At 31.7% G+C, this 26,410-nt stretch overlaps 1 long non-coding RNA gene across 1 annotated transcript in view; it reads right to left on the bottom strand.

The window, feature by feature from the left end:
- Positions 1–26,410, bottom strand: part of LOC117979812 (uncharacterized) — a 442,597-nt gene that overhangs the window by 43,047 nt on the left and 373,140 nt on the right. The window contains exon 11 of the long non-coding RNA XR_010111693.1: positions 24,482–24,677. This is a non-coding gene — a long non-coding RNA (uncharacterized LOC117979812). The remainder of the gene's footprint in view (positions 1–24,481; positions 24,678–26,410) is intronic.

The following is a 26,410-nucleotide window of genomic DNA, read 5'->3' as shown; positions in this document are numbered from 1 at the left end:
GTCTGTAGCATTGTAGGAATGTCTTTTTTTATTAGTTTCATCCCCCGACCAGTCTTACCAAACTCTTATTAATTTTAACAGTCTTGTTAGAGAAAAATAACTTTTGCTTTTGTTGTTTCTCTCTAATTTTGTTTTGTTTCTATTTTGTTAATTTTTTTCTTATTATTTTTTCGTCCATTTCTTTTGGCATTAATTGGCTTTTTCCCCCTAACTTCTTATAATGTACTTATATATCATTTATTTCAAGCTTTTTTCTCTTAAAGTTTCATTTAAACTTACAAATCTCCTAATATGTACAGTTAAATTCAATTTCTTAAGTTTAGATGTATTGTAATTTTATTATCATTTAATCAAAATTATGTGGTAATTTGTACTGAAAATACATCATTCAGTCATGGGTTTTTAAAAGTTTATTGTTTAATTTCAAACATTTCATGCATGTTTAGTTACCCTTTATTATTGTTGTTGATGTTGATTTTAAAATAAATCCACTTAAATCTACATATGGTCAATTTTGGTAAGTATACAATAAATTGAAAGTAATATATATTCTATAGGTATAAAATGCAGTGTTCTGAGTATCCAAATTTGGCCTGATTTGTTCACTGCGTTAATCAGATCTTCTACTTGTCTACCAGTTGTTTAACAGTGAAATGTGAATGCTGTGAAAATAGCTTCCGCTAAGGTTTTGGACTGTCTTTTTCTTCTTTTGTTCTGTCAAGCTTTGCTTTATGTCTTTTTAAGCTATGCTACTCAGTGTTCATAATTAGAATCCTTCTTGAAGGATTTATATTTTTACCATCATTAAATATCCCTCTCTATCTTTAGTAATTCTATTTGCCTTGAAATTTACTTTCCTGTAATTAATAGCTACAACAGCTGTATTTTAATCAGTGTTTTCATTGTATACTTTGTTTATTTTCATTTTTCTATGTCTTTCTATATATTTTATCTGCAGTTTTTTATTGTTTTTTAAACTAGTCTAACTAAATTTGTATTTAATTGTTACTACATTTAATTCAGTTACTGATAGTTGTGGTAAAAACTACCATTTTTCCTTTGTTTTATATTCCTCAAAACTGTTTTAAATTACTTTTCTGTACTCTATTTTTTCTCACAAATTAATAAAGTACATTTTTTATAACCTTCCCTATTAGCTTTTTTAAATACATCCTTTTATTGTTCACTTAGAGAATACATGGAGATTACATTATTATTGAATAATCACTGTTAAATATAAATTAATATTTTATAATTTAGGCAATATTATAGTCTTCAAAATTTTAATTCCATTTACCACTTCCTGACTTTTTATTTTCTTCATATATTTAATATTAAACATATATGAAAGTTCACAATTACTAAAATCATCTTAAAAAGTAAATAATTGTATTTCTGTTATTTATTGCATTTTTAGGTTTCTCTATAGAATCATTTATTTTTGCCTAGTGATTTCCCTTTAGCACTTCTTTTTGCATAGGACTGCTATTGACAAATTTGGTTTTGAGTTTTAGCTCATCTTTACTGTTAAATGGTATTTTTTTCTATATATTAAATTCTACTGTGACAATTTTCTTTTTTTTTTTTTGAGAAGGAGTCTTGCTCTGTGCCCACGCTGGTGTGCAGTGGGGCAATCTCACTGCAACCTCTGGGTTCCAGTGATTCTCCTGCCTCAGCCTCCTGAGTAGCTGGGATTATAGGTGTCCACCACCCTACTTGGCTAATATTTATATATATATATATTTTATTAGAGACGGGGTTTCGCCATGGTGGTCAGGCTGGCTTTGAACTCCTAAACTCAAATGATCCCCCGACTTTGGCCTCCCAGAGTGCTGGGATTCCAGGCATGAGCCACTGCACCTGGCAAACAATTATTTTATTTCAACACCATCCTAACAGGTAGACGTGAATATTGAAGTTAAAGAGAAGATATAAATATTGAAGTTATTCAATGGAAATAAACATGGAAATAAAGAAAATTAATACTATAACAAGAATTTTTAATCAAGGTAGATCAAATCCATAATGTGTAATAAACTATCTTAATTGTTTGCATTGAAAATTAATGAGTGACATTCCAACTTTAATTTGTTTATATGATCTCTTACCCTACTTGGAGAGATCTTTAGGCTACCTTTAGCCTTTGGCATAGCCAGGAGTCTCATATGATTGCAATGAGTAGAAATTATAAATTTTACCATGGGTCTGAAACTAGGAAACATTATTTTAAAAATTTTAATTAGAACATTTTCTCTTTTGAAATAGCTGTAGGCCAGAAATTTTCTGTGGATATCCAGAGATGTGCTGAAAGTAGACCTTCATTTGTCTTTAATAGCTGCAAACAATGCCAATTCTGAAAAAAGAATGTCTTGTTATTTTTGAGTTGTTTGAATTTTTAATTCATATGAATGTAAAAGGATAACTTTGAGTTTAATTTATAGGATCTCAAGTTATCTTTGTGTTGTTTCAGAATTGAACACATAGGGACTTAAAAGGAATGTAAAACTCTGACCATTTTCTTTTTCTTCAACTCCTGAAATCTCTATCTCAATGTGATTTTTAACAAAGGTTTAAAAACTGCCATGTTTAGAAAAGGAGACCATCCTTAATGTGGGTAAATGATAAAATACCTTGGAAATTTGAAAATCATTAAATTATCTAGGCAACCTCAAATTAGAGGAGATTACCTAAATCTTGCCATGATTATTGTCAGATATAAATGATTGACTCATAATTTCAAAAAATATAAATTACAGAAACTCAGAATGATCATTTGGAAATGATTTAAAAAACAAGTACATCTCAGTTGTTTTGTAACTGGAGAAAACAAAAAATAAAAAAACTGAAGCTGCATTCTTCAAAGATTTGGCTAAATTTATGTCGCCAGAATTAGATCCGACTTATGCCTACATCCTGGGTCCTCTCACAGCAAGTTATCCTCTTTATCTATTTTATTATACATAATTATATAAGAGCGGAATACTTCAGAGTTCCTCTAATATATGATTGTTTTTAAGTTAAAGGAGTATAAGATCCCAATGCCTCTCAGCAAACCTGTAGTGTGAGTGATTATTTGTGTCAAAGTAAGACTTTTCACAGACAATGTCTTAGGTTGCTCCCTAAAAACATACTGAAAGATTATTTTTCTAAAACTTCATTATAAGAAATATATCAATCTTTGGAAAAGCAAAAGAAACAAATGTATAATATATGTTGGTCTTGAAGATAACCAAAAACAAAACACAAACAAGCAAAAAAAACTCATAGCATCAATTGTCCTAAAAGGTAACAAACAAATCAAGCTCCATAATTACCAGTTATTTCTTTAAGATTTTTAAAAAACAGAAAGGTATGGAAAATCATAAAATTAATCTACTATCCATAACTGAAAACTAGTTGTACATAATTTTTATATAAGTTTGTTAAAATAACATATGACTTCTATTTTTTACCTTACCAGACCATCTAAATTCATGGGGATTTTTCTATACAAAACCCTGACTACTTCAGGAAGGTTTAATAAACTATTTTAAAACATTTTAAATGAAGGCTATCAAACACCTCTATATCTCTTTATAAAAATGGAAGGATGTATAAAAAGAGATGGAGAGAACTAAATGTAAATTTTCAGACTTCGCTTTTACCCAGTTCAAAACAACTCCATGTGATTGTATCTTTAACCAGAACACCTAATGCTTCCCATCAGATTAGTGCTCAATTATGTCAAAGTGCACTGAGTACTCATTTTAAAATAGATGTCTATTATCAGAGCTACAGAGACAACATGAGGAAATGGATACAAGAGAAAACAAATCTAGACATTTATTGTTACTGGTATACAAAAAGAAGAAGAAGGCTCAGAATTCAGCTGCATAGAATATTTTTTTCTTCGTGACAGCAAAACTCTTTGTTAAATGTTTTGAATATAAAAGTCAAGCTGATGAATGCTAAGGATTCTTTCTGCTCCATAGCTACAATAACTAGTCAGTTGTTAAAACTACAAATGATTTCTACATTTCCTCTTGAAAGGTAGTTCATATAGGAGTTATTGAAGTGGGATATACTAAATCTAACTTTATGTTCAATGCCCTGTGGTGATGTAGGTGTTTTTAGTGTTTTTGAGAGTGAAGGGTACTGTGGTTGAGTTTGGTTAGAATTGCTCTAGAAATTTTTGATTACAATACTTTAAAGGGGAGCATTATACTGCAGGATTCTTTAACTCAACATATTGGAAGATTTATTTCACAGCGTTGTGTGTAACTGCCAAATAAGTACACTGCTAAACCCTTATTACCTTTCCTTAATAAAGTAATTGTAGAGTAGCTAAAGAATTTGTGGGTCTCATGGAGACTAGAGATAAAAACCAATTGGTTCAGAAAAACGCCTCTTTGAACTTGTTGTAATAGAGTCCTCAAACAATTCTCACATAAAATATATGGATTGTAATTATGTTGATAATATCTCCACAGAGGTAGGAAATGCAGTTCTATATTTTAGGTTAACACATCATAGAGATAACAAATGAGACATAATATTGGACTGGATATGAACATGGGTCAGTATTAATTCACCATTAGTTTAATAAACAGGAGTGTCTTTAATAATCGTTCTTGTTAAAATTATAATTCCAGGAACAAAAATCTAGCAAAATTCCAGAAAATTTATAAAATCTTTTGGAAAATGAACAATATATTTTGTTTGCTGTTTGTATTTTTGTTTTTAAGCAATCCATATAAAATAATAAGTAACCAATTAACCTAATTGTAATAAAATTCTGAAGGGATGTTATTTCATAATCAACAATTCCAAAGACACTTTTGTTCTATCATTTTATACTATCATATGGTTACTTCCTTTGTAGATATGTATTCCATAGATGCCAAAATAGTAAGTTTGAGTTTGTTTATAAATAAAATAGCATATGTATAATAGAAACTATCCTCCAGATAGTTTCATTTACCAGACTAGAGAACTAGCATTTATTAAGCAGCTACGGTGTGCCTGCTCTGTGCTTCCTTTTAAAAATATTACGGCATTCAATTTTCCTTACAATTTCTGTAAGTATTACATAATAATATTCCCACTGTTTTAGATAGAGTAACTGAACTTTGGGAGGTTAATTATCTTATTCAAATAAGTAGAAAGGGTTAGAGACTAATTTTCATCTAAGACTTCCTAAAACTACAATCGTTACACTTTTTTCCTAAGAGAACAAAGACCTCTTGGAAGGGGTGGCCTTCAAATTGAGTCTGTAGCACCACTTTCCTAGTAAAAGCAATTACTTGCTAGAGTTTGATCCATATATAGAACAAACCTAGAATAAATTATTTATTTAAACTGATAAGTTTCTGTCTTAGTTTGCTTCCACAAAAATGTTATTATGAGTACTTGGCTTAAAAAGAAAAGAGTGTTGTCCATCTAACTCGAATTTCAATTTATTCTTCTCTAAAAATGTTCAATGTCTGTCACAGGTTTCTCCCTAAATAATTGAATTTAGGAAGGTAAATAATAAAGTGAGCTAAAAGAAAAAGTAGGCTAGATTAATCTCTTTAGAACTTTATATTCTGTTAACGGGGCGGATGAAATACCAGAATTCCCTGAAGCAAATAATAAAGTTTCAAAACACCTGAGTTTTTTTGGGGGGAAGGGGGGAGACACAAAGCTCAGTGTTTTAGCTTCCTCAGTTGTTCCTTTTTGATGTGGTAAGATACAGTGCCTGTATCCACTCAATAGAGATAGAAAAAGAATTTAATAAAATTCAACATCCCTTCATGATAAAAAAAAAAATCTCAACAAAGTAGGCATAGAAAGACCATAACTAGGTTGGGTGCAGTGGCTCATGCCTATAATCCTAGCACTTTGGGAAGCCAAGGTGTGTGGATTGGCTGAGCCCAGGAGTTTGAGACCAGCCTGGACAACATGGCAAGACTTCATCTCTTAAAAAATAAAAAACAAAAAAACAAAAGAAAATAAAGATTATACCTCGAAATAATAAAAGCCATGTATGAGAAGCAACTCACAGCCAAATCATACTGAATGGTGAAAAGTTGAAAATATTCCCTAGAGAACTAAAAAAAAGACAAGTATGCTCACTTTCATGACTTGCATTCAACATAGTACTGGAAGTCCTAGCCAGAGCAGTTAGGCAAGAGAAGGAAGTAAAGTAAATTCAAGTTGGAAAACAGAAAGTCATACTATCAGTGTTTGTTGATGATATGATTGCATACCTAGAGAATCCTAAATACTCCTCCAAAAGACTCCTAGATTTGATCAATGAATTCAGTAAAGTTTCAGATTACAAAATCAATGTATGCAAGTTATTAGCACTGTTATCGTAATGACCAAGCTGAGAATTAAATCAAGAACTCAATCCCCTTTAGAATAGCTGAAGAAAAACAGTAAAATATCTAGGAATATACATAACCAAGGAGGTAAAAGATCTCTACAAGGAAAATTACAAAACACTGCTGAAAGAAATCAGGGATGACACAAACAAGTGGAAACACATTCTATGCTCATAGATTCGAAGAATCAATGTTGTGAAACAGATCATACTGACCAAAGCAATCTACAAATTCAATGCAATTGCCATCAAAATACCAACATTGTTAATCACAGAATTATAAAAAATAATCCTAAAATTAATATGTAACCAAAAAGAGCCTGAATAGCCAAGGCAATCCTAAGCAAAAAGAACGAAACTGGAAGCATCACATCACATTACTGGACTTCAAGTTATACTATAAGACTATATAGATACAAAAACAGCATGGTCCTTACATAAAAGTAGACACATAGACCAATGGAACAGAATAGAGAGCCCAGAAATAAAGCCAAATAATTATAACCAGCTGATCTTCAACAAAGCATACAAAAACATACACTGGGGAAAGGACACTCTAATAAATGGTGCTGGGAAAATTTGCTAGTCACATGTAGAAGAATGAAAGTGGATCCCTATCTCTCATCTTATACAAAAACTAACTCAAGATGGATCAAAGACTTAAATCTTGCCATCATATATGATTTTGGAAAATTTTAGTTATTTTTATACCATAAGCAATTAATAAATTCTGATTGAATACCTGATTGATACCTATTTTATAGAGAATATTATATTCAAAGGCAGGGGTTACATTATCTTTGTATCTTCTATAGTGTCTCACATATACAAGGTATTCAAGAAATATTTGTTAAAATTAAGTATATTTTATTGTTTCATATTTTATATATTTTTTACAATTAGCTTTTCCAATGCCTTGATAAATACATCAAGTTATTATTTAATGTTTGATAATATATATTTAATTAAATATATTATATACTTCTAAAATACAATTCATGTTTGATAATATATTAAAGAAGAAAATGCATAGAATGTGTAATAATTTTTATCATAAACAACTGAATGTCAATGTTTATTGATTTAGTTTTAATCATATACAACCTTTTCCACTCTAAAACCATCTATACTTTTTCATATATTTTTAAACAAACTTAATACTTTCAGAAAGGTTGCTGCTCAATTCAGCCATTTTATCCTATTTATACCTCCATTATTGTTCTAACTTGCTATTCTATTATCCTTCAGTCCCTATATCTTTATTTTATATGTATGAGTTTGTTTTTTCTTCTAGAGTAAGTTTCAAAAATTCCAGCAAACCGAGTAGTCTGTTGTACCTTATGGTTCTAAACCATTGTTGTTTGTATTTACGAATTTTTCCATTATCTTTTAGGCATTTCATCATTGTTTCACAATCTAAATGCTGGTTTTGTTTCCACCACATTTTTTTTCTCTAAGCACACTATCCTGGACAGAAGTTCTGCAATTTATTGCTGTTTTGTTTTTCATCCTTGAAGTTCAGTTAAATTTCGTATTAAACGAAAAGATCAAATGTGAATACAGAAAATCGTGCAAATAGAATTATTGTGTAGGATAAAATGTTTTTCTTTAAATATTGGTCTCCTGCTTTGTTTATATTAAGAATATATTTATTGTGGCACTATTCACAATAGCAAAGACTTGGAACCAGCCCAAACGTCCATCAACGATAGACTGGATTAAGAAAATGTGGCACATATACACCATGGAATACTACGTAGCCGTAAAAGATGATGAGCTCATGTCCTTTGTAGGGACATGGATGAAGCTGAAAACCATCATTCTCAGCAAACCATTGCAAGGACAAAAAACCAAACACTGCAAGTTCTCACTCATAGGTGGGAATTGAACAATGAGAACACTTGGACACAGGAAGGGGAACATCACACACTGGGGCCTGTTGTGGCGTTGGGGGAGAGGGGAGGGATAGCATTAGGAGATATACCTAATGTAAATGACGAGTTAATGGGTGCAGCACACCAACATGGCACATGTATACATATGTAACAAACCTGCACGTTGTGCACATGTACCCTAGAACTTAAAGTATAATAAAATATATATATATAAAATAAAAATAAAAAATACACTCTAGAAATGTACATTATCATGACTGTACCCAATATTGTATACTAGCTTCTAAATCTAAACCAGAGAGCCTGCTTCTTTTTGTTACTTCCTTTTGACATGCAGTCTTCCCTCTTACCTTTTTAAGAAATGACACCATTTCCTGTGACCAGGCAGAAGGGTAAGTTACAACAGTCATCTCAAACATGTGTACAATTTCCTTGCTGGAAGTACTGGAGCAAATATGATATGGTCTTTTAAGGGAGAAAAGAAGTAAAAGTCTTCATTTGTATAGGGCAAAAGAAAAAATAAATTGTTTCCAAGCTATACTTTCAAGCAATAAAATACCTGTATCAATTTCTAAAAAATAAAAATAAAAAATAAAAAGGAATATATATTTAGCCAATTTAAGAGAATGTGTATGTTACACACTATTGAGGGAATATAGTTGAAAAATAAAATTTCCTCTCAGCCTAGAAAACTGCTCCACAAAGGTAGAAGAAAAAGACAATTTTTCTTTTCTTTTTTGTTTTAATTGAATAAGCATTAAAGCAGAATATGGTGTGTATCACAGGCAATCTGCTAGGGGATTATAAAGAAACAAAAAAAAAAACTCACTCTTCTATGTAGCTAAGCAGATTCAAGCCATTGCATACATGGTCTCAGAATAAATGATAACTAATCATCAAATAAGAGGACTTGACAACACTATTTATCACACATAGCTCATCATAAATTCATCTGGTAAGTGGGATGACCATTTCTGTTAGCTAAATGGTTTTCTTCAAAGTAAGAAAAATTTCTCATGATTTTATATTAGGAAGTTGTTTTGAAGCAAGGAACTCTTTTGAGTTAGGTCCTATTCTTCCACAAAAAAATGGGAGATAGCACCACTTTTCTTGATGATTACATTTCAGAAATGGTGCCCAGGTCCTTTAAAAAGACATTCTTGGTCTGTACAGCTAGCAACAAGCGTATTTAGGTTTTTAAAATATTTATGTGCATCTCAAAGGGACAGAGAAAGGATTTGAAATTGCAAGTATTTTTTAATAAAATGATTTGAAAGAAAAGAGGAAGATAGAGGAGTCTCCCATAATTACCAGAAAATTCCCCTCCTCACCCCCAATTTGTATTCATCGTTACAATAACCTTGGGCTATATATGATTCTTTCCAACAAAAATTTGCAATGAGTTTAGGGATATGTGAAAAATTTTTTAAATAATCTCCCGTCTGAAGGATGAAGTGTATTTTTCGGTTCTCCTTTACTTTTCCCTCCATTTGGCTTATAATCTAACTGAGGAATAAGAGATTCTTCCTGCATCTATTCCACATTTGCAGGGGAATATCTGTTGAATGAATTGATGAAGACAACTTTAACAATATCTTCATGCACACACTCAACTAGACTCTATTTGGTGCTGGTAGATTGTCTTCTCTATTCTGACATTTTAAAATCTCTTTTAGATGAGTTCATTCTAAGGAAAGACATATTTATATACTTAATAACTATTTATATAAATCATTCAACAAATGTATTGGTCTCAATTCTTCAAATATTTCTATTCTACAAATAATAACTAGAGCACTTTTTGTGCAAAGTATTGTTCTAGATTGTATGAACGTAGTATTTCTTGCCATTGTTAACTAAGATATCTTACATTCTTCGGAAGTTTGAAACAGATGCCTTTTAAAAAAGTCATATATACAAAAAAGAAACAAAGAAATTTGAGTACACATAAAAAGCCTATTTTTAAGTTAAGAGCCAAGACAATGATCATTTAAAAACCTCTTAAGTAACTGAAACCTCATTTTATTAACACAATCATTGTACAAGAGTTAATTTCTTGTCCCTGAGAACAGTCTAACATTTGTCCTATTCAGGTTTTTTTGTTCTTTTTCTGTGGTGAAATTATACTTTTCAGTGACCACAGTCAATTGCCATCACTACTTCCAGATACATTTGGAACAATTGGTGAAAAATATTTTACCACAATAGACGTTTTGATTCTGACAACACATGTACTGTGAGCCTTTAATTTACTCAGTCAAATCCCACAGGACAGAGAAAATCCACATAGCATTGACATATTTATTGAGACACTCTTCTACTGTAGCTTGGGGATATTTTACTTTTAGAAATTGATTAATTTATATAATTTAGATTCTTCACTGGAAAATCTTATATTGAGACACTCTAAGTGTAAAATTTAATTCTTCCATACAGTCACTCTCTTTTTCATCTCACCTCTTTTCCTCTCTGCTTTCCCTATCTCACTCTTTCATTCTACCACTGAAACATTTAAAAATAAAACAAGACCTTAATGTATCAAGGGAAAACACATGTTTTCCATGGGTTATTTACGAGTAGTATTATGAGATTTCTATGTTCTCTGTGGTTCTCTATTGCCACAGTTTGAGCTTTCATCATTATTTAATTCACAGATATAAGTGGATTTCATTGTCTTTGATCACCATTTTTTTGTTATTTATTACTTAATATTAGCTGTATTTGTTTATTGAATTATGAAAAATATTTTTAACAGTTATTTATCTTACTAAAATGAATCCATTTGGGTGACATTGCCATTATTGTGATAACAGTGAAATTGATTGCAATAATCATTTCTCTAATTAGAAATTAAAATCTAATGTTAAAAACCATTAAAAACACAGTAGAAACTCTGACATTTAAAAAGAGTAAGCCCTAAAAGTCTCAACTAATTTATAAAAGAATGCAGTTAGTTGATGAAAACAGTATGCTAAAACATAATTTAAAAATACCTAGTGAGTCTCAAATCAGATTAGATGGATAATTTTTTAAATCGGTGGCTAAAGTTAATTGTTTTGTTCTCCTTAAAGAAAGTACTAGCATGTTCGAAAACAAAACAAAACAAAAACATTATCATATTTAAATTCAACCTCTCTGTAGCAATATTTGCAAGATTACAGACTTTTCAAGCTAAGTGCATCAATCAATCACCAGAGAGCAGTAGCCATCATTAACATTGACTTTTATGAGATATATTCTCTCCTACATTCAGAGGCAACAAGCTAGGCAGAAAGAGATAGGCAACTGAATAAAAATATTAAATATTTATGATTTAAAATTCCCATATTGTTCAAGACTTTTAAGGTGATGCCTTTTAGTAAAAATTCATGATTTTTTTAGCCATCAAAATGTCTCTTTCTCTGGGATTTACTATCACAGGAGTTTAAAACAAAAATAACCTTTCCTTTGTCTCCTGATGTTAAAGTTCCTACTTTAGTGTACTCCAAAATTAAATTCTAAGCACAAAATTCTACTGTGGTTAATAACTGTAATTGATCACACAAAATAAAAAGAAATGTGAATTCTATATGACAAAACCAGATAATTTCCCATGTGATCAGTCTTAAGAAAGGTTTGAGAATTTCTATGCTTGTGATATTAGAAGCTGTTGCTTTCAAATTTTACCTTACATCAGAATCACTGGGAAAGTTATTAAAACATAGAATCCTGGACCTCATTCCCAGAAGTTCTAATTCAGTAGGTCTGGGCAGTAATTTGCTTTTCTGACAAGTTTCTAGGGGATGCGGATGCTGCTGGTCTGGAAACCAATCTTTGAAGATCACCTAGGATTAGAAACTAGGTGACTTATATTGAAGTATCACTTGCATAACAATCTCACTATTAGTAAATAATAAAAGTTTCATAAAATTTATTTTATTCATATCTTACATTAATTGAAGAACAGCACTTGCCTATGTTAAGAATTTTATTGTTTTCACTTGACGTGGCTTTGTGGAAAAATTATAGAAAAAAATGTGGAAAATAAAGCCTATTTTGGGGATAACTATGGATTTCTGTTATATATTTTAGGGTGCTAAGTGGTATTAAGGTACGTAGGGAAAAAATTCATGTTTAATGCAGTTGATGGGTTTGATATTAAAGGAAGGGAAGACTGTAAAGAGTTTAGTGAACATGGCAGTTCCCAGTATTATAGAGCTTTATGTCCTGAAAGACAAGTGTGAACATATTTCTCACCTTTATTTTTATGATTTATTTATTTTTCTTTTTTTTCTGGAACAAAAAGCATGAACTGCATTTGAAGGGCCATATATGATATAAAAACAGAACTAAATGAGAAATTTCAAAAGCCTTTTAGTTGCTGTTCCAAGGAAACTGTTTTTAACAAGAAACCACAATGTCATATTTAATCAACGATGAACAGAAAAGTTGCATGACCAGAAGAAATAAAGGAATAATCTTGCTTAATGAAACCAGTTTATCCCCCTTATTATGAATATCATATTTCTATAGATATTCCAAAGATATCATGGGCTTAGAAAGTAGAGTCAAAAATTAACAGTAATTTACAAGGAACTAAACGACCCTTAAAAAAGACCTTTTAGTGGTTTCATTTCCCACTCTTCACCAAAGTGTCTCTATGTTTTTTACTAGCATTCTAATTTTGACTTTTTTTTTGGCATGATAGTTTGATAATAGTTATGTAGAAATTTATCCATTTATAAAATTTCTAATCTTGCTTTACAAGCAAGAATCTAAAAAAATCTATGCAAAAACTCTACATAATCTATTACATACGATGTGTGCTGTGAAAAAGCACACAGGAGATCCGTTATGAATTAATAACTGGTTTTCTTAACTTTAAAATTGTTTTCCCGGCCAGGCGTTATGGCTCATGCCTGTAATCCCAGCACTTTGGGAGGTCAAGGCAGGCAGATCACTTGAGCTCAGAAGTTCGAGACCAGCCTGGCCAACCTGGTGAAACCCCGTTACTACTAAAAATACAAAAATTAGCTGGTCTTGGTGGTGCATGCCTGTATCCCCAGCTACTCAGAGGCTGGAGCACGAGAATCACTTGAGACCAGGAGGCAGAGGTTGCAGTGAGCCAAGATTGGGCCACTGCACTCCAGGCTGGGTGACAGAGCAAGACTCTGTCTCAAAAAAAAAAAAAAAAAAAAAAAGAGATAGCAACTTACTTTTTTCTCTTTCCAGAAGGCAGTTGCTTCAATGCAATTTGCTGAATAGTCTATCCTTTCTTCATTTATTTTTTTCAATTTACCAAGAACCCATACATTTGGAAAACATGAGCAATGTTTAACAAAGTAGAAAATAACCCATACTCAATGATTTACGGTAAAAACATACAACTCCTGTTTGTTTTCCTTTACAGAACTGTCTTAGACAATCCTAAATTTTTACACTTTTGGAAGAATTGTAGAATCAATTCCTCAAGATTTCTCCCATCAAAAAACTACTTGGATTTTTAAATATAACTGTATTATCTGTATATTTTAATTTGGAGAATTTAACATTTCCAAATTGAGCCTTAACACTCAAAAACATGAACATCTCTTCATTTATTCAAATATTAATTATAACTTTCAATAATACCTTACAATTTTCTCTCTAGAACTCTTTTATTTCACTGAACAGCTTTAAACGATTGTTTATTATAATATTTATTTTATTATGTTTTCTATATATGAAATAAATGTGTACACAAGATAGATAGAAGTTTTAAGGAACTACTTAGTACTTTTCTGATAAATGAAGTATATAGTATTCATTTGGGGTTAAAGTATTGGACATATAGTTTGGGTTTACATCGAATATAATAATAGTGGCTCTCACTTGGGATATAAAAGAAAAAACCTGAGATGAAGAGGAACATAGAGGGCTACAGCTTTACCTATAAATTATTACTCTTTATATAATTTACAGCTTTACCTATAAATTATTACCTATAAATTATTAGAAGGACAGAATGGTCTGAAATAAATATATTGTTTCTACTTTTGAATAGTGAGTATATGTGTAATAATTGTATAACTGTAATTATCTTTAATTTTCCATGTAATTAAAAAAGAAACATAAGGCAGGGCTTTAAAAGATTAATATAATTATATGAAATAAGCAAATAAATAAAAAGTTAGAAATGGAATATGCCAGCTGGGTATTAGCCATTGTTGCTTTATCTAAGAGATATATTTCTCAGTTACAAGAGGAAGAACCTTTCAGGTTCAACAATACAGCTTTTCCATATTATACTTAAAATCTTAGATGGATGCAGTACACCGCTCGGTGTCAACAATCTCCACTCGACCTGTCAGTGCGGGGCCAGTTAATAGCCCCATGCTTCACATCCTTGTACATCTTACATAACTGACATTCTTATACCTGCGCTGTGCTGTGCTTCTTCTCAATCATTTCCACAACAATGTCTGAAACCGCTGTCCATTAAAAAGAGATCCTCCTTTAACCTGCAACTTTTCACAGAATTCTTCCTCCCTGTCCTTGCCTGAGGCTAACACTTGTCCTTTTCCCCCTCTGAAGCTTTCTTAAGAGGAGGAGGGTATTCATTCTTCCATACTTTATGTACCTCTGGACAAAGAAGTAATTCCATTAGTATTCTTCCAGTGTTTCATTGCCACTTCTAGACAATTTTTTTTTAAATCCAAAAATAGTGTAGACTCTGGGGTCTGAAGTCTTAACAATTTTTTAGCAATGACTTACTGGACAATTAAAAATTCTATGTCTCCATGCCCTCATATGAAAAACAAAGAGATATAAAATAGTCAACTTGTAGACTTGTTGTCAGAATTAAATGAGTTAATACACATAAAGGACATATAAAGTGGTTTTTAAAATGTAACATGATTACAAGGTTTACACATATATTTATTATTATAATGTCTACTAGAGGAATCCAATCTGAATCTTTCAATTTCCACCATTGATTTCATTCATACATGATCTCTGTAACAGCACAGAATCTAAAATATTTCTTTTTCTCAAAAATAAAACTCTATTTCCTTTTAGTTTCCTCCATGGAGAATTCTAGTCATTTATTTCATGTATTCTCTTGTGATATAATTTCAGACAAACTACAGACTTATCTACTCCATATTTGAATGACGATTTGCTACTGATTTACATCTAAATTATATAAACGATATATTAACATCAAAATACTGATTGGCTACATGTAGAAGAACTAAGAAAAAGTGCTTATGAAATGATGGTTTAAATTAGATGGCTACTAATTTTTAAATGTAGAGAATGAAGAGAATTTTAAGGAAATACATGAAACATGATATAAAGAAAAATACATTTTTTCTTACCTATAAATAAAAATAGCTTACATTAAGATGGAGATTTAGATGTATTGTACTATAGGTGGATGCTCCATGGCTCAAATGAACTAATGTATATTCCAGTCAATAGAACAAAATCTCATCCTATAGGAGCTGTGGCATATTAAACAATTTTTGTGGTCTCCCCAGAGTCCACTAAATCAGAATAAAGACCAACACCAATAAAAATAATTATGGGTCTAGAGATTTTATCTATAAATTCATTCTCCACTATAAATTGAAAAAACTTACCAGAAGTTGGATAAAGTACTCATGTATATTAAGATAAATAGCTTTGGTCTGAAGCTTTCTAGATTATTCCCCTTGAATGTATAATAAAGATAAGGTACACACGCAATCATTATAGAGTCAAGACACTTGCTCCGATTTCCTCAACTATTCAAACAAGAATTCCATGCTTACAGCAGTCCTAAATTGGCACTGATTCTATGATAATTCCTAAACCATAAAAAGTTAAATTGGACCAATTTGATGTTTTACACTTGTTTTGTAGAAGTTTAAGTTTGCTACGTCTGTTTCCAATATAAAAGTAAATTAGAAACCAGGTCTCAAAAGTCGCTCTGGGTTTTTTTCTGATTGGCTATGCTAATAAAAAGTACTGTTTTCAACATTGAAATAACAAGATTAGTCATCAAGTCTTGACAATTTTTAAGTAAGAATTAGTGTTTCTCAAAGGGTAGTCTGCAGACACTAATGTGTCCTCAAAACTGTTCCAGGGTATCCATGAAGGTAGGACAATTTTCCTATAATATTAAGACATGATTAGCCTTTTTTACTGTGATGACATTTGCACTGATGGTTGTAAAGCAAAAAAAAATATAAAGCCCTGGGTACTTAAGCATGAATTAAAAAACCTAACTGTGTCAGTAATCATTGAATTCTTCACAGTAGCAAATTTGAAATTAAAAAAAAATCCAGTTTCACTTGAGAATATCTTTGATGAAGCAATAAAAATTACTTATTTCATTAGATACCAGTCATCTGGTGCAATTGTTTTCAATATTTTATGTGATAAAATAGAACGTACACATAAAAACCCTTCTGCTCAGACCTGAATTACCATGGTTGTCTGAAGGAAATGTATTTTGCAGTTTGAACTGTGAGTGGGCCCAGCCACATTTTTTGTGAAATACCATTACACTTGAAAGAACTATAAAAAGACAAACTACAGTTGTTAAGTTTTGGATATTGGACATTTTCTTCAATATGAATTAAATGAATCTACTTTTCCAAAAAAAATAAATTTTTGTGTGATTCTTTAAGGGTTTTTGTTTTGATTTGTTTTTGACACAGGGTCTTGCTCTGTGCTCAAGTTGAAGTGCAGCGGAATGATCTTAGCTCACTGCCGCCTTGAACTTCTGGGCTCAAACAATCCTCCCCCTGCAGCCTCCCAAGTAGCTGGGCCTATAAGCACATGCCACCACACCTGGCTAATTCATTTTATTTTTTGTAGAAAGGGGTCTCACTGTTTCTCTGGCTGTTCTCAAACCCCTGGCCTCAAGCAATCTTCCCCACCTCAGCCTCCCAAATTGTTGGGATTATGGGGATGAGCCATTCCACCAGGCCTATTTGTGGTTAATAATGAAATTCGAGCTTTCAAGTAAAACATTAGAAATTTGGAAAATACATTGTCATCATCATGAGCTTAATAGCTTGCCAATACTTAGAGGCTTTACTAATGAGATCAAGTGATAAAAATGAATGTGATTTAAATTTTAGCTTGAACAGTAAAATATGTCAGCAGTTGGCGGATATGGATAGTTCTGTGAAACTACATTTTTCCAATGAACAATTATGCATAAAAGGTGCATTCAAAATGTAAGATGGAGCAATGGATCTTAATGTAATAAAGTACACAAAGCTCAATGTTGTAGTTTCAGAATCCACATTGCAACTAACTTTAAGAAAGTACTATTTCTCTTGTTTTGGTACAGTAACAAAAAAAGTCCTTAATTATATGAAAAGCTATTAAAATGCCCTTCACATTTTAATATGTATTTGAGGTTGAACTTTATTCACGTTTAAACCAAAATAAAACACTGTGATAGATTAAATGCAAAACAGCAGAAAACAGCAGAAAACAACTGTCTTCTGTCAATCCCAATATTAAACAGGCTTGCAAAATTATAAAATAATTCCAATCTTCTCAATTTTTTTGGTTTGGAAAAGTATAGTCATTTTTTATTTAAAAAAAATTCTTTATGTTAACATTTGTCTGTTTCTTATTTTTATATTAAGATAAAATAGAAAATTAAAAAAGATTTTGTCATTTAATAGCAATAGATATAGTACTTATATACAAAAGCATTTAAGGATCCTCAATTATTTCTAAGAGTATAAGGGAATCCTTATAGCAAACCGTTTGAGAAACACTATTTTAGATCAATGCCATGATCAGTCTCTTACTCAGCCTTAACATCAGTGGTTTTTCTCCTGGAGCTGGAAATTTTACTGGTTCTCTGCAGTAACATCAGAAAAGACAATTTTCTTTAGACCCTGCAGCATGTGATTTTAAACTATTTTTACTCTTTCCTCCAGAAGTGCTTCCTGGTGTCTGACTTATGGTTCAATGACGTTATTTTTCCAAATACTTTTCTGTTCCCATGCCACTGCAACAAGATTTGCTCACCAAAATGCCATATTACTTTTTCAGCCACATTCCTATAATAAAGTTGCTATTTTAAAGCCAAAGAATTTTATATGTATTTTTATTAAATCAATTTTTGATTTGGTTCATTGTTCAAGTTCATTCACATTTTTGACTGGATTTTCTATCATAATATTAATGTCTGCTAACACAACATTTTAGTCACTCTATTAGAACCTGTTTTATAGGTTGTCAGTAATTAATGTCACTGGTAAATTGTTAATCAACAGTAGAATCAACAATATTATTATTAATAGCATATTCCAACATCTTACAAGAAGAAAGAGGAGGAGGACGGGAGGACAGGAGGATGGGAGGAAGAGCTGGAGGAAGAAGAGGATGAAAAAGAAGAGAGACTCTGTCAAACTTTTTTTTTTTCTGGATATCATGATATTACATATGATCTACTAGTCTAAGAGAGACCATTAAGTTTGCTCTGACAATTCTCCAGTGAATCCATCATGGATCTTTGTGATGCCTATGCTATTATTTCTGAGGTTTTACAGCATTTTGAGAAGCATTAATGTCAAACTTCTCAGTATGTTGCTTCCTGTTGCTTCCAGGAGACTTCTATACTCAATGAATACTTTTTAATAATATAACTTTTTTAATGGCTCATTTTCCAAAACTTCCTATTTTTACTATTATTTTGTAAACATTACCAGTAGTATTTTTGTTTTTGTTTTTGAGAGAAAGTCTAACTCTGTTGCCCAGGCTGGAGTAACTCTGTTGCCCAGTCTGGAGTGGTGCGATCTCGGCTCACTGCAGTCTCCACCTCCTGGGTTCAAGCAATTCTTCTGCCTCAGCCTCCCGAGTAGCTGGGACTACAGGCACCCGCCACCACGCCCTGTTAACTTTTGTATTTTTAGTAGAGATGGGGTTTTACCATATTGGGCAGGCTGGTCTCGAACTCCTGACCTCGAGATCCGCCCACATCGGCCTCCCAAAGTTCTGTGATTACAGGCACCATGCCCGGCCACCAGTAGTAATCTTTACTCACCTCTATAAACTTCCCAGTGAACTTGAATATAATATTTAAAATAATTTATAATTTTTGTATTCGTATTTTACATCCACAATTTCCCAATATGACTTAGTAAAATGTTATTCCAAGTCTTGCCTGAGGAGACATGGAAAGCACTAGGGTACACAGACTGTCATACGGCCCCCAGTGATCCCTGTTCCATGCCCTCATAGACTTCCTTCCCCTCTTGTGTGGGCTACACTTATTGATTAACTTCTATTGAATAGAATATGATAGAGATGATAAAATGTCATTTCCAAAATTAGGTTATAAAAAGACCGTGGTTTCTGTCTTGGGCATAATCTCTCTCACTCTTTCTTTTGTATTGTTCACCCTGGAAAAAAATCAGCTGTAATGTTGTATGGTATCCCTGTAGATAGGTCCAGGTGGTGAAATGTCAAGTCCCACCAAAAACCACATAAGTAAACTTGGAGGCAGACCTTCCTTTCTGCAATGGACCTCTGAAAGAGGATTACAGCCACAGCTGAATGCTTGAGAAAAACTTCATGATATATCTGAAGCCAGTGGTTATTGGTTAAGCCATATTCACATAGATACTTGACTGTCAAAAATTGTAAGACAATAAATATTTATAGTTTTAAACTGCCAAGTTTTGGGGACAGTTTGTTACAGATTGTCAATATAGGCATTAAAGTGGCAGATTCTACACTTTCTTAATGTAGAATCTGAATTTTATATTGCCTTCACCATAGGTTTTCATAAGTGATATCAACAATGAAAGAGCCAGCTAAACAAAGTCATAGAAAATCAAATAGAAAATTCCAAATTATCTAGCTAGTATCTACAGCATTAATAGTGTTGAAATTAAGTCTTAATGCTTAGATATAAGGGTATCATTTAACAGGCTAAGAGTAGTAATTCTTGAAGCACATACAATTGCTATAGGAGATTATTTTGCTACAGTGTTATACAATTACCAATTCTTCAGTGGCGACCGCTCCTAATAGGTATATCAAGGAAATACTAGATTGAATTAAATTTAATATTATTTATAATTTTTTGATAGAGATATGTTTTCCTTAGAGGCTTTTATTCTTTTACTTGACAAAATTGAGTCCTCAGGAAATACATATTGATGTTGCTACTGTTTGGTTGGCTCATCATTTATAACAAAAATAACTAGGATATATAATACGTCTCTTTCATTCTTCACTCAGTAACATTTTGAGGTAGTTATTATGATTAACACTTTTTAAAAAGAGACATTGTGATTCAGGGAATTTTAGTAGATTTTGTGGCTGAAGTGCAAACAATAATAGGAGTTGTTGAATCTCATTAAAACAATAAAAATTGCAATTCCTTAGATATGATGACCCTTCCAAAGTGTTTCATAAAACACTAGTTTTGTCAGATGTTAAGATGTGTTATATTGGAATCAAATAACTTGGAAAATACTGGATAATAAGTATTTAAACAGTCTTTGTCACTTCTGAAATTTCAAAGCAGTTACAAATTCTACATTGTGAATCATTTTGCTATGTGAATTTTTATGTTATAACATATATCAAGAAAAGTGTACTACAAATCGTGTGCACAGCACTATGAAAATTTTCACAAAATAGAATATTCATGTTACAGCATCCAGATCAAAAGATAGAATATTACTAGTAACCCAGAAGTCCTCATCATGATGTTTCCCTTCATAAAACCTCAAGCCCATGGCTAATAACTACTGATTTCTAATGTCTTTTTAAAAAATCATTTTATAAATGCAAACATATGTCTTTTTTGTTCAGCATTATACTTGTGAATTCACACATTTTTGTGTGTAGTTTCAGTTCATTCATTCTCATTGCTGTATAATATTCTAGTTATGAATATATCACAATGTATGAATTCATTATTGCAATGGAAATGTGAATGTTTCTAAATGAAAATTATTGTGAAATCACTGCTAATGATTATTCTGGTATGTTTCTCTCTTTTTGTCAATGTTTGGTTATTATTTTTTTGTGTATTTGTCTTTTGGTGGACATATTCTTGATTATTGGAGAGTTAGAATTGCAGGTAAACAGGGTATGGTTCCTGATACAGTCTGAATTTTTATGTCCCCCCAAATTTCATATATTGAAACTTAATTCACAACAAGACATCAAATCTGCCAGCACTTTGATCTTTGACTTCCCAGCCTCTAGGACAATGAGAAATACATTTCTGTTGTTCATAACCTACCTAGTTTATGGTATTTTTTTGTAGCAGCCCAAATAGACTATGACTGAGACAGCTATGTCGAGTATTAGTAGAAAGAGCAAAAAAGTTTTCCAAAGTCGCCATACCAATTTACCTCCCAATGCAGTGTATAAAGAGTTTCCCTTTGACTCATTCTCTTGCAGAACTTTAGCTGGCTTTTCTATTTTTAACTTTCTTCTGGTGCAGTCTGATATTGTGGTTTAATTCACTCTTCTCAGGTGACAAATTATGGTGCAACACTGTATTTCATGATTGGCAATTGGATATCATACTACAGTGTCTTTTGATAAATGTATACTTCATTTTTAATTCACCTAATTTGCTAATTTTTCATTGGTAGCACTTTGTGTTCTATTTTATTAAAATCTGAGGCAGGAGAATGGCGTGAACCCGGGAGGCGGAGCTTGCAGTGAGCCGAGATCAGGCCATTGCACTCTAGCCTGGGTGACAGAGTGAGACTCTGTCTCAAAAATACAAAAAAATAAAATAAAATAAACAACAACAACAACAGAAACCTTTATTCGATGTAATGTCATAAATACAGTTTCATCAATTGTCTTCTAAAATCTGTTACCTTTTATGTTTAAATCTACAATCTATCTGGAATTGAGCTATCTGTGATGTGAGGTAATTCTCAAGTTATTTTATTTCCATGTGGATATACAATTTACCCATTACCTATTATATATTTCAAAAATCCTATCTCATTTCACTGTAGTCCGTCTTGTCTTTAATCAGGTGAATGTACATGTGAGAGTCTGTTTCTTGAGTCTATATTCTGGGTTATTAGTTTGTTTATATATTCTTGTTCCAGTACTGCATGTACTGTTTTATTCCTTATGTACTTTTTCATAAATCTTGATCTCAGGTGTTCTATCAGCTATGATTATCTTCTTTGGTATTCATTGTTTTGTCTAGTCAAGATTATATGCACGTTCATATTAATTTTACAAACAGCTTGTCATTTAAAAAATACTTGTTGAGACTCTGATTGAGATTAAATTTTATATATATATACACACATATATATATGGAAGAATTTTTATGTTAACAGTATGAAGTCCTCTAACCAGTAGACATGGTCTATCACATTGTTCATTTAAGCCTTTGAAGTCCTTTAATAATGTTTTGTTCTTTCCAATATAGAGGAATTACATAAGTTTTGCTGAATGTATTACTAAGTATTTGATGTTTTAATGCTACTATAACTAATAATCTTTAAAACTTTTATTATTTATTATTGGTATATAAAAATAAAAATTATTTTTACATATTGGCCTTGTAGTGAACTGATACTATATCTGTGGATGTATTTGGATTTTCTACATAAATAAGCATAAATATTTCTTCTGCAAATAATTATAGTTTTATTTTTATTCTCATTTTCATTTATTATTTCCTTATTAGATTTGCTAATTTTATCTCAAGGATAAAATTAAATAAAAATGGTAATGGGCCATTATTTTCTCATTAGCTATCTCAACTTTTTATAACACTGCAAAGTAAGATGTTTGCAATAATATTTCAAAGGCATTATTTATTAAATTAATATATTTCTGTTCTATTTCTCAATTACTATGGATCTTAATTATGAATTGAATAATAAATATATTATCTATAAATTTTCTTATTATATTTCCACATTTAATTTATTAAAATGGTATTTATTGTGTTTTAAATATAAACCTCCCTCATATTTCTGAAATAAAAAACATTTTGTAATATTTTTATATGTATTTTTAAACATTATTTGCTAACATTTTATTCAGGAATTGCTTCTATGTATATTAAATAAATTGGTACATCATTTTTTCCTTCAGCCTTTCTTAACAAATTTTTGTGTCAAAGTTATTCTTGTCCTCTAAAAGGATTGGGAAGTAGTGCCTACTTTTCTATTCTCTGCCAGAGTTTAAGATTAGAAAAATTAACTATTTAAATATTTTAAAGAATTCATGTTGGAGCTATGTTGGCCAGCAGCATTCTTCTTAGGAAGGTTTTAAATATGGATTTATTTTGATTAGGTGTCTGAATAATCAGAGTTGCTATTTCTTCTATTTCCAATTTCTTAACTAAAGTTCTTCAAATAATTTTTCTATTTTGTCTCAGTAGATTTTTTTCTAGATATAAATTTATTGATAATTTGCCTAATTTTACTTTTATGGTCTGTAGTACCTGATATTGGCAACGGTCATTTTCTCCCATTTATCTTGTTGCATCTCGCTAGCTTTTCAAAAATCAATTTTAGTAATATTTTTCAATAAAACAATTTTCAGCTTGGTTAATTTTTAATATATTATTTTCTCATTCATTGTTTTATCTTGATATTTATTAATTATTTTGAATTTTATTTACTCTTTTTTTCCTATTTTATCACAGATTGTTTAATAAAAACCAAAAAAACAAACGAAAAGAAAAAAATGGCCTGGTGCAGTGGATTACAGGCATACACCTGTAATCCCAGCACTTTGGAGGCCAAGGTGGGGAGATCACTTAAGCCCAGGAATTTAAGACCAGCCTGCGCAACATGAGAGAACCCTGTCTCTACAAAAAAATTACAGGCTTGGTGGTGCACATGCAATCTCAGCTACCGGAGAGGCAAAAGTGGGAGGATCTATTGAGCCTGGAGATCGCGGCTGCAGCGAGCCATGATCACGCCACTGCACTTCAGCCTGGGCTACAGAGTGAGACCTTCTTTCAAGATAACAAACGAACAAAAAACTTCGTTCTTCTTAGGAAGGTATTTAAGCTTAACTTCAAACTATTTCCTAAAAGTAGGCAGAAGTAAAATTTCACATATTTTAATATGTTGAATTTTCATTATCGTTCAATTCAAAATATTTCAAAGTTTCTATGTTGTAATCAGTTCATATTGTTAATGAAATAAAGACCACAGTTCAATATTATATATATTCTCAAATTAAACAAGTCAATTGTAATATAATAAAATGAAGAGAAAAAAATAAAACTAATATTAGGCCACATATTTACCTTTTTTGGTGTCTATATTCTTTCCTGCACATCTGCGTTTCTATCTTTTGTAGTTTTTCTTCAGCTCAGAGAACGGCTTTGACCCAGGCATGGTAGCTCATGTTGGTAATTCCAGAACTTTAGGAGGCTAATGCAGGCAGATCGCTTGAGCCCAGAACTTCAAGACCAGCTTGGGCAATAAGGTGAAACCCCTTATCTACAAAAATAAAAATAAAATAAAATATAAATGTAGGTGTGTGTAGTGGCATGCACCTGAAGTTCCAGCTACTTGTCAGGCAGAAATGTAAGGATCACTTGAGCCCAGGAGGTCGAAGCTGCAGTGAGCTGTAATTGTGCTACTCCACTCTATCCTGGGAGACACAGTGAGACTCTGTCTCAAAATAATAATAATAATAAAAATAAAATATTTGGCCTTTTGCAATAGAGATATACTGGTGATTCAGTCTCTCACCTTCACTATGTCTGAAAACAAGTTTTTATTAAACTTTTATTTTTTTAAGTTTTTTTTCTTTAAGTTCTGTGATACATGTGCAGAACATGCAGGTTAGTTACATGGGTATACATGTGTCATGGTGGTTTGCTGCACCTATCAACCCATCATCTAAGTTTTAAGCTCCATATGCATTAGGTATTTATCCTAATGCTCTACCTCCCCTTTCCCCCAACCTCCCGACAGGCCCCGGTGAGTGATGTTCCTCTCCCTGTGTCCATGTGTTCTAATTGTTCAACTACCACTTATGAGTGAGAACATGCAGTGTTTAGTTTTCCATTCCTTTGTCAGTTTGCTGAGAACTATGGCTTCCAGCTTCATTCATGTTCCTACAAAGGACATGAACTCATTCTTTTTTATGGCTGCATAGTATTCCGTGGTATATGTGTGCCACATTTTCTTTATCCAGTCTATCATTGATGAGCATTTGGGTTGGTTCCAAGTCTTTGCTATTGTAAATAGTGCTGCAATAAACACATGTGTGGATGTGTCTTTATAGTAGAATGATTTATAATCCTTTGGGTGTATACCCAGTAATGGGATTGCTGGTTCAAATGGTATTTCTGGTTCTAGATGCTTGAGGAATTGCCACACTGTCTTCCACAATGGTTTAACTAATTTACACTCCCGCCAACAGTGTAAAAGTTTTTTAACTGAGTATAAAAATCTTCTTTTCTCTCTTTTATCAGAATAGTAAAAATATCTTCCACTGTCTTCTGGCTTCCATAGTTTCCTTATGAGAAGTTGGTTATATTTCTGACTGTTGTTTCCCAATATATGATACACCATTTTTGTGTGTTTTTCAAAATGTTTTCAATAGCTTTGACCTTTAGTAGTTTTATTATAATGGACCTGTACATATTTTTTCTTTGTACTCAACATGATATGGTTTATCAAACTTCTTGGATCTATAAGATGATGTCTTCACCAAATTGGGAGAAGTTTTAGGTACCGTTTATTCAATCATTCCTTTCTGCTCTATTTTTTTTTTTTGGTCCTCCTTTTCTATAACTCCAACTATACATGTGATGCTTAGTTTTATATTATCCCAAAATGCTGCATTTTTGTCTTTTTTTCTCTGTATTTGATACTTCCTATTAATTTGTATTCAGTATCACTGGCCATTTCTTCTTCAATGTACAATCTGCTATTAAGCTTATGCAGTTTTTCTAAATTTTATTTTAGAAATGGTATTTTTTTAGTTCTATACTTTTCACATGATTCTTGTTCAAAGTTGACTTTATCTGCTGGCATGTCCTGTGCATTCATTATCATAATTACCTTTCCCTTTAAGTCCTTGAATGTATTTGAAAAATCTGCTTACAGTATTTAACTTTTTTTATTGACTTTTTAAACTGACCTTCAATTACATTTTTCTGTTTCTTCACATATCTAGCAATGTTGATTCTATGTTGGAGATTTTGGAAGATATGCCATAG

The sequence above is a fragment of the Pan paniscus genome, chromosome 2, assembly GCF_029289425.2.
Source record: "Pan paniscus chromosome 2, NHGRI_mPanPan1-v2.0_pri, whole genome shotgun sequence".
Classification (NCBI taxonomy): domain Eukaryota; kingdom Metazoa; phylum Chordata; class Mammalia; order Primates; family Hominidae; genus Pan; species Pan paniscus.
Note: the sequence above shows the minus strand (reverse complement) of the source record. Positions and strands in the feature narration are given on the sequence as shown.